The sequence below is a fragment of the Symsagittifera roscoffensis genome, chromosome 6 (genome assembly GCF_963678635.1).
Source record: "Symsagittifera roscoffensis chromosome 6, txSymRosc1.1, whole genome shotgun sequence".
Taxonomy (NCBI): Eukaryota; Metazoa; Xenacoelomorpha; order Acoela; family Convolutidae; genus Symsagittifera; species Symsagittifera roscoffensis.
In genome coordinates this window covers 37,989,711-38,000,121 of record NC_087067.1, presented here as the reverse complement: position 1 = coordinate 38,000,121, position 10,411 = coordinate 37,989,711, and the positions used below count along the sequence as shown (strand labels likewise).

Sequence of the window (10,411 nt, the reverse complement as noted above, 5' to 3'; positions counted from 1 at the left end):
CTTTGTTGGAAAGTATATGACTTTACGCGAAAACTACCGTGCTAGTTCTCACGTTGTGTTCAATCGAGAAACCCAGTTTTAGAAATCTTTTCTGCTTAAGTGGTCTTACCCTGCCTGTTTTCTTGCAGCAAAGTGTTATGGATTTTGGAAAGTCGTTTGATTGTTTTTCTAAACCTTTTGACCGTTTTCTAGAAACTTTTCGAATTTTCTTTAAACTTACTAAATCAGAAGTAAAAAGCCATTGAAAAAAACGTTTGCCGTAATTGTTCGTGCAGAAGCGCCGACTCCTTAGTTTTTTTTTAAAAAAAATGTTATCTTTTTGGGAAAACTGATTAAATCAAAATATTTACTTTTCTCTTTAATAGATAAACAACTAAGATTTTGGTCAAAGTCTAATTTTTTGAAATCTCATTTCTCGTGCCGAATCAGTTAAGCAAAATCGAAAAACAACAAACATGTGCCTCCAACTTTAGCTGGGCCCCTAGTTGTTTTTTATCAAGACATTCGAAAATTTTGGTTCACCTAGATTTTTTCAACATTTAAAATTTTGTCCGCCTTATGTTTTTTTTCTATGTTTGTGTTGTATCGCAAGTGGTGCGAAGCCCCGATTCGTCTCTGCGTGAAAAACTCCCAGTTTTTTGCTGTGTTTTCGAAGTGCTATACTGTCTTAGTGTTCAAAATAAATCAGACTCAGAGATGAGTTAAAATCAGTTAATTGCCAAATTTTCTCAACGTACATTCTTCTATAGTCAAACAAACGATAGTCCAGTCATTTTAGAGGCCATCGGATATGTTGAAACTTGTGGTTAATGGATGAAGATCTGTGATGTTGAAGTGGAGACCGAGGCACAACAAGAACTGGGGATTACAGCTGCTGCTAACCCTAAAAACAACAACTATTAATCACAATTTCCTTTTTCAACTGAATCTTCATTTATATTTATTTTATTGTTCCGACTTTCGGTACGAAAATAACGGAATATTTGTGCTCGGGGTGGGTTTTTTTTTTCTTCAGACAAATTTCGACTTTTTAACTAGCCATTTTTGACGGAATTTTTTTATATCATTCAAAAGGTATTGTTGTCCTTGGCTTAAATTTGAAAAGATATTTCACCTGTGATCATTTTTCGTAAAGTTTTGAGGGTTTAAAGGTTGTCATTTCGGCCATTTTGACCAACTGGGGACAATTAACGCGCGATATAATTCGAGCTATTAACGCGTAAGCGGAGATTTAATCCGTCTTAGAAATCGTTCCAAATTGGTTGAAAGAAGCTTATTTGCCATAATTGGTTTGTTTCAAGGAACGAAATCTATCCTTTTGTACTTTATATGGCGTGTGGGGGATGATTTTCATTTAAAAAAATTCAAACTAAAAAAAAATTTTCATTTTATTTTATTTCAATTAATTTTTTTAAGTTATTTTTGCTCCATAAATCTTAAAAGGCAGTCGGAACATTCAGGGCTTCGCCCTGTTACGAGCAGTCTTGTTTTATTTAATTTTGATTAAGAGAGCTTAGTGTTTCCGTTTCCATATATTTTTCTAGGATCGAAGTTTTTTCCTAGCAGTCATTTAAGTTTTTGTTCCGACTTTCGATACGAAAGTAACGGAATATTTGTGCTCGGGGTGGGTTTTTTTTTCTTCAGACAAATTTCGACTTTTTAACTAGCCATTTTTGACGGAATTTTTTTTATATCATTCAAAACGTATTGTTGTCCTGAGCTTAAATTTGAAAAGATATTTCACCTGTGATCATTTTTCGTAAAGTTATGAGGGTTTAAAGATTGCCATTTTGGCCATTTTGACCAATTTGGGACAATTAACGCGCAATATAATTCGCGCTATTAACGCGTAAGCGGAGATTTAATCCGTCTTATAAATCGTTCCAAATTGGTTGAACGAAGCTTATTTGCCATAATTGATTTGTTACAAGGAGCAAAATCTATTGTTTTGTACTTTATATGGCGTGTGGGGGGATGATTTTCATTTAAAAAAATTCAAATTTTGGAGAAAAAAAAATTTCATTTTATTTTATTTCATTTAATTTTTTTTATGTATTACTGCTGCTCAATAAACCCTAAAAGGCAGTCGGAACATTCAGGGCTTCGCCCTGATACGAGCAGTCTTGTTTTTATTAGTTATCCAAATCAACTTGATTTAACAGAAAAACAACAAATGACTAACAATAAAAAACAATAAATGACTAATACATTGAAAAATTTGAGATAAATGATTGTGTTACATATGCGAGAATATGTGAGCTAGTTAGTTAGTTCAATCAGTTACAAGATTAAAAACGAAGCTGGAAAAGTTTTAAAAAGTATATATGTACAATTACATTTTCATCTACTGGAACTCATTTTTAGCCTAAGTGAGTAGTTATTGTTGGAACCAATTCTTCAACATTTTAAAAGTTAGAATGAGGTCGTCTTTCCGTAGTTTATTGTGTGTACATTTTATATCTTACTTTTGCGGCGAGCGCTGTGATGATTTCGGCAACGAATGAGTCACAAACTGCGTTAATACGCCAAGGAACCAAAATTCAAAAAGTTTTGAAAAACCTAAATGTTTGTTTGAAATTGAAGTCGGAAAATGCTCATTCGGAAGAGGGTCCTTAGTATCATAAAAGAACTGATTTTTTTTGATGTGGAAACTGGTGCTCTTTAATTTGATAACCAAGGCAACTTGGAAAACTTAATATAGTAACGAACCAGTCAGTAAGAACGGCAGATTATAACAAAATCAGCTGGTAAAAAAAATACCAATACGCATGTTGAAAAAATGTCTCGGCTACACTCTAATAAGAAAATGATTTAAAATTGAAACAAAAAAATTTTTACATATAAAAAAACAGCAATTCAAAAAAGTTTTTTCCTGTTTCTAAGTTTCGGTATTTTCTTGAAAAAAAAAACATTGAAACAGATGAAAAATTTACACTTAAAAATAGCAAAATTTTATCACCAAAAAGACAAAGAAAAAATTTTAGATTGTTACCCTTAAGAAAATACTCATATATTTTTTTAGATTTTAACCCTTAAGAAAAGCGAGGGTATTGCAATTGGGTACTAGACTTCTGCCCGTAAATATGAGTCCTGGTGGTACATTGGCTCATAGCGAATTCAATTTTTTATTGTCTCCTGTACACTTAGCCTGGAGGTAACGAAAACGCCTGGTTAGGCAAAGGTTCTAGGTTCAAATCCGACCAACACCTGTTTTTTTTCAAACGGTAAAAGACCGGTTCTAGAAAAATCTCGGCCTATTATATAATTACTTATGTTTTGTCGGCTTAGCTGTCAGATCTAAAAATCGTTTATTTTTGGTGCAAAAGAGTCAGTTAGTTGTTTTAGAGGTCAAAGCATTCTAAAAATTCGGCTCAATTGAAATTTGCTTTTTACATTGGTTGTAATTTTCATTTTTTGAATCTTTTTTGTCTTCTTTGTTGATTTAATCGGCTTTGACTTATTTTTTATCTACTTAGTGACCCATAAACGCATCGTCTAAAGACTGATAAAAAAAATTGTGTGCGTGTTAATTCTGAGGAAAAGTGGGTCTGACACTTTTTTTAAATAAAGAATTGGATTTTTTCAGCATGAAGGGCTTCTGCTGAGTTTTTTTTTGTTTTGTTTCCGTTTGATAAGTTTTGTTCCGATGCTAATTTTGCATGCTACTGCCTTGGCGTGTTTTTGTTCTTCAAAGTTATCTTCATTCAGCTTGATAGATTGTTTTATGTATAGTTACAGAACATCGTTATTACTTTTTCGCTCATGATTTTGCGGCTTTCGATTTAGCTCTCGGTTTAGTTTCTAAATTATGTATACCAACTTAAGTTCAGTATTTTTATGGCTTTCGTGGATAGTATTTGGGTAGTACATGTTTAATTTTCAATAACATTTTTGGTTGATTTCTAGTTAATTGGTTGTCGGCTTGAATTCTCTTGGTTTATATACCTTATATTTTAATTCCCTCAAACTTTTGATATTATTTAAGAAATCGTTAAGAATCTACTTCAAATTTAATTGTTCAAAAGCTCAAAATCAACTCCACTCAAAACTCTTTGAAAAAATTTTAATAAGTTTAAACATAAAAAAATGATTTTCATTTTTTGTTTTTCTAGTTGTTTCTACGGTTAAAAAATTCGAAGTCTTCTTTGGTAGCTCTTGAGTGCCTTGCTGTTTGCACTTGTTGTGTGTGCAGAGTAGTGTATAAGTACAAACGTTCTTTTCCTAACCTAACTCGCAAATAAAAGTGCTCAAGTGCTCATTTGGTTGCACTTTTGCTATAATCACGATCTGTAGCATTAGAAGTTTTGTAGCACCTATTCTTTGTTTTATTTGTGGCTAGTGTTTGCGATTTATTAAGCGTACGTAGCTAAGTGGTTAGTGCCTGAGACTCGTATTTGCTAGTCGCTGTAGGTCGCAGAGGCGTAGCCGAGTTTTTACTAATTCGAGGCTTATTTCTACTTTTTCTTATTGCACTTAAAAGCTGCTTTTTATCTTGTTTTTACTAGTGTTTGCAAAGCGAAGCTTCACCTCTGTGTTTAATCCTATACTTGCTGTATCGCAAGTGTTGCTAAGCTCAGATTCGCCTCTGTGTAAGAAAGTTTTTAACAGGAAAAATTTTTATTACCGGTTACCACTCTTGAAACTTGAACCTGTACAAATTTTCCTTTAGCAAGTCAAAATTGACTGAAAAAACATTTAAAAGAATTGACACTACGCCATAGTTCTTTGGTTTGCTTTGAGAGTGACGAAAGTATAAAATCCAACTAATGTTTAGTTGAAGTGTCTGATTTTTTTAATGGAAAATAAACCCCGGAATGCGTTCAGTAATTGTGCCAGTAAATTACTAGATAACGAATTACGTAATCATTGGATCTTTTGCGGAATCTAAGATTTACATAATTATTTTTCTCTAACTAAAGCAATAAATTCAGTTTTCTATTCTGGTGATTATGCAACTGAATCATGTTATTTTGGTTTACTGCTCTGGTCTACCCGTTTTTGGTTAACTGATACATTGGTTTACAGACAGATCTCCTAGACACCTGTTTCCAAGTTCTTCGTTAGTTTTGATGACCGACAAAACAAAAAGATAGAGTTATTATACTGTTAGCTTAGTTATTCCAATCGCAGTTATATCTTGCAAAAATTTGCTAAACGAAAAACGTTTTCAAGCAATAGGCAATATTTTCAAAAACAGATGAAATATACCAAAGAACAGAAAATTCCGATTGAAGGTCGGAACGTTAACTAAATTATACTGAAAATTAAACATCTGGTTTTGAGGCACTGAAAATTTTTTTGGGCAAGCGTTTTACGACTTTTTGCCATTTTCATGAGGTTTCTGTGGTGCCAAAATACGCTTTATTTTTACGCTTAAGCTTTATTAAACAAATACTACATTGTTTGGAAAACTTCTTAGACTAATTTGTCGAAAAGTAGAAACAGCATACTATGTATCTAAAAGCTTATGTTTTATAATTGGCGCGGATTTCTTTTTAATGATGTTTTTGATGTCACTGTATATACAAAAGAATGAAAATTTTGAGATCTTTTAAATTGGTTTGGCACAAAAAAAAACATTCTAATTGTGAAGTAATCAAAATTGACAACTATTCTTGGCCATGGCTAAGGACTATACACATTTCGTACAGTTTCTTATAATCCTATTTTCCTGAAAAGATTTCGCTACCGTTTTTTTATACTTTCGAAAAATTAGTTTTTCTTCTCTCAGTTTGACTTGGAAGTTAACAATAAAACCGAATCAAATAGCTATGATGCAAAATTATTTGAACCGTTAAAAATCCAAAAAAAAACAAATAGTTTCTGCAGACAACAAATACTGCTAAAATTTTGCATCAGAAACTATTTTTTTTGCACACTACGTGAAAAACAGGTAAGAACTTCAGCTCTTTGCGAACATCACTTAGGCCGAAATTTCAATTTCGGCGTAAATGATTTTGTGATAACTTGACCTTGATTTTGTAATAACTTAAGCTAAAAATGAGTTGAGCCGAAACAAATTGATTGTAACACGCTTCAAACTCAATATCAAAGCAGAATCAAATCAGAACTTTGAACCAATTTTGAATCAATCAGAACTAATCAAAATGAATTGAAATTTGGAGCGACTGAGAGAAAGACTCATCTCTGAATTTTACATGTTCTATCTCCTTGAAAGTTTTGCTGATCTAGAAGAAACATCAAAAGTCTAAGTTTAATTTAGTTATTGATCTTTTGTTTAGAATTCAGTGAACAGGGAAAATCTAGGCAAAAAGGTATGTAAGATACTTTGACGAGACTGAAAAAGAAGCCAAAAGGGCACATACCAGGAAAAGTTCTCGGATTGTCTGGCTCTCTTTAACTGGTCTCAATGTCTTGTCTTGTTGAAAAGAATACTGTGTAAAAGAAAATGTAGAAGTTTCACCTCACCCTCACAAAGCATTATCAAATAACAAAGAGAAAAACTTGCCTTTAATCGGACACATATGTGAAAAATTATCTTGCCTCAATAAGTGCCGTATGAGCGTTGAAAGCAATGATAAATGTAATTTAGTGCAAATAAGTTCATTCAAGTAGGAACAAGGATAACCGGTCGCTGTGCACGAGTTAAAGATGTTCCAACCACGCTGATTAAGGAAAGAAAGGAAGGAATTGAAATAATATTGAGAAAAAAAGTTCTCAAATTGCGGATTACGGTATTTTTTCAGTAAGAACCCAAGTCCATCAATCTTAGATATCTTTCAAAAATCTTGAAGAATCTTGGTTAAATCTTAAAAAAAATTAATCTTAAAATTATTCTAAAATAATTGTCTCTGAAGTTTACTTTGTTTTGGTATCTTAATGTAGTTTAGGAGAAGCTTGACTAAGTGTTTGCTCATTAATTTGCTATGGTTTTTTTTCGAAAGAAAATAAGGAACTTTTCTTTGATATCTTTGAAGATTGCACGAAAAAACAAATTCCTCTGTTGAGCTGCCGGAGCAATCGTACATGCTTTTGAGGTGGTATTCATGCAGCTTAGACACTTAGGTACCTTGGAAAAAGCCGGAGTTATTTTAACTTTCCTTTGCTATCTTTGATAAATCTTCAAGAATCTTTAACACTTTGGCAATATTTTCAATATGACTGAACCTGGGAAGTTAATGAATTGAACTAGATGTGGTTCATCAAGTTTTGTGGTCCTACCTACAAAAAACCGACATGCAAAAAAGCTAAAAATGAAATTAAATTGCTTTTGATTGCTTCTGGAAAAAACTACCCAAGGTTTCATCAATTAGCGACCCTGAGAGTTCCACGAAACGTTTAGTTTGGCAAATTAATTTTTTCAATAAAAATTGACAGCTCTTCTTAATTAGCACGACCATGTTTAAGTGTTACAAATTATTCAAACAGTTTTTTTTCTTCAAAAAATATATATTTTTTCTGAAATGGTTAACTTAAACTTAGAAAAACTACTTTCAATCAATAATTTTGTCATTGAGTTTTTGAAGCATCAAGCACAATATGAGGCAACAATTGTTTTAAATAATTTGATTAAAAAATCGAGTCATTGCATGAGTAAAAAATCATTTTAAAAATAGTCTCAAAAAAGGCCAAAAGTCTCTGCAAAGAAGCCTAAGCTGCTAGAAAAAAAAGTGTGTTGGATCAATCTTTATCAAATTTATTATTTATCCTAGCCGAAAAATTTTATAAACTATAAATTTGATCTGCGTTGTGTATAAGTTTTCTTAAGTAAAACGAAAATTAGTTTTTGATTATATTATATTTCGATTCTATACGATTCTATGGCAATTCTATACTGAAACTTGATGAAATATATTAGGTTACATTTTGATGAAAAGCCGCAAAGCCAGTTGTCATATATTTGATGATTTTGATACATTACATTTAAGACTCTTCTGACAAAAATTTAAAAACTAAAATCAATTTTCCTAAAAAGTTTGATTGAATGTAACATCTAGATGATAGCAATTTTTTGTTTGAAATTGGGCAAAAGCATGACCGAATTCGGTTTTTGAATTTGGGTATTTTAAGCTGATTTGAAGTCGCTTTGAGTCTTTTGAGTCGCTGAATACATTGCTCACCGGGTACCGGTCTATTAGCTGGTGTGTCGATTAACATGCACATGTAAAATAATGTTGTTTGAGGATTTTCTATTTCACGTTTTGTTTGCTCAAACTTGCTCAAATTTTAAACAGCGTGCACTTAGCAAAAATTTTAATAAGGCAGAAGTGAAACTTTACCCCCACTGATAAACCGTGTGGTTGTCGAAGTTATTTGAAAATTTACACTTATTCTTTTTTCTCTTAAAAGCACATCCAGTTTAAGCAAAAAGCGCATGCTAATAGGCACACATGCTATTGGCTTAGCCCCTTTGCTCACCTAGCTCATTTTTGAAAACTTCATTTCTGTTAATTGTCAATGAAGAGGAAATTCCTTTTACCTCTTTAACTTTCTCCCGATTGCAACAAACTCTCCAAAGCAAAAAGCAAAATAAGATGAATTTTTGTTGTATTAGTTTCAACTTATAAGTAAAGTCAGATAGTGTGGAGAAATCTTAGCACTGAAATTTTCTCATATCTACAGTAATTTGTGGTTGGGTGAAATTTCTTTTGCGGCAGTTACGAATAAAGGCAGCAAATCAATTACGAACAATTTTACAACGTATTGAAATGTTTAAATAAATATATCACAACTGCAGCAAAAAAAGATCATCAGCTTTGAAAAGTTTCAAATTTACAACTATTAACAGTCGAAAAACTGAAGCGTTACACGATTATACGAATCTAAAATTTTTGGAACGGAAAATGAAACCATTCTTTTTTGTCTAAACAGACTATTGGCTTAAGCCTCCAAACCCAAACATGTTTTTACAGTCTTGATTATACTCAAGAAACAAACATTGTTTTTGGCTGCTTTTGGAATGCCTAAGAATTGTTGTAATTTCATACTTTCCCAAATAACTGGTAAATAACCCTTTAATTCTAGATAAGATAACTCATATTAAAAAAATTTCAGAGACGCCTCATTTTGTTGAACTAGCTATTTTCAGATTCTGCACTGGCTTAAGCTCGTGCTCCTTGGGTGATTCTTTTTTAATTTTTCGAGTATTGCTTACACCATGAAAACAATTGGGTTTTAATTGAATGTGAATGTTCCGTATGAGAAGGAGGGGGTGATCAAACGCGCTGAACACTATCGGAACAAGTTTTGTGCTCCAGGTTTTTTATCATCTTGATCAACCGAATAAAGAAATAAACATTTTTTTACTGTAGCACCTCTTTTTTACCATCTTTGTCAACCAAATGATATGATTCTTTTTTTTTACTGTCAACCTTATACTTACGATCCATTTCTGTTCGTTTGTGTATGATCTGGAATGAATTTTTGAAGAATCATCTGATTTTTTTGAAATAGGCGAGCTCAGGTGTTGACCCAGAAGAAACAAAAACCAGTTCTTGTCCACACTGAAACCTCCAGTCGCCCCTCTGTAGAACTTCGGCAAGTTTCGCTGCGAGTCATCGGGTGAATTCAAAGCATTGTATTGAATTTTGTTAAAAGAATTGAGAAGTAATTCTTGGTTCGCAGCTTCATAATCTTGATTTTTTCCCCAGCCCAAACCAAATTTAGCTGAAGTTCGCTCTTTAAAATTGAGAATACTTGTTAAGCACAAAGTTATTACTGATAAAAAAATAAGTAGAAATTTGAACATTTTTCAGCAAACACTGTCTACTAATTGATGTGAAAAATGCGCTTATATTACCCTTGGGTGTTATAAAGAGGGTATTGGCGCTGCTTTGGCTCTTTAGTTTAATAGTATGATTTTGAAGGCAAATAGATCAAAGATCCTGTCTAAAGGGAAACTATTAGGGAAATGCTTAAGATTAGAAACGAAAAAGTCATCTTTGTTGTAGTTTAAAGGGGGATCAGTTACTCAATTAGCTGAACAATTAAAATATGGAATAACTGATACCTTTGCTCATTACTGTTTGCCTTATTGTCAAGTTCAGCGTGCAACCAAAAACCTCGAAAGACCGAAAAGCTTTGGTTAAAAGGCTCCGCTTTTATTGCCTAATCTATTGCTGTTAATTTTCTTCATTATCATTTTCGATTCATGTTGAAAAAACAGGTTTTGAACAATTCAGTTCGTTTTTTGGTTGATAAAAGATTAGGCATAGTAATAAAAAAACTATGGCCATAAGACAGACTTGCTACAAAAAATCATACGTTTCGCTTCTCACTCATTTCGCTTCATTTGATTTTAAGTGCGTGTTTCTCCTCTGAAACAGTTCTTTCACCAATCAAAGCGAGATTTTCTTTGACAAAAATTTAAGGGGTCAGGGCAGGGGCGGGTTGGGGGGGGGGGGGCAGGGGGACGCTTGACTTTCAGGGATTCGACCCCCTGCCGACGGAC

At 32.8% G+C, this 10,411-nt stretch overlaps 1 long non-coding RNA gene across 1 annotated transcript; it reads right to left on the bottom strand.

Moving 5' to 3' along the window:
- Positions 1–707: 707 nt before the first annotated feature.
- On the bottom strand, positions 708–9,849 carry LOC134847654 (uncharacterized). Its single transcript, XR_010162871.1, has 2 exons — positions 9,344–9,849; positions 708–883 (listed from the first exon to the last, which is right to left on the bottom strand). It is a non-coding gene; the product is annotated as an uncharacterized LOC134847654 (long non-coding RNA).
- Between the last annotated feature and the right edge of the window lie 562 nt (positions 9,850–10,411).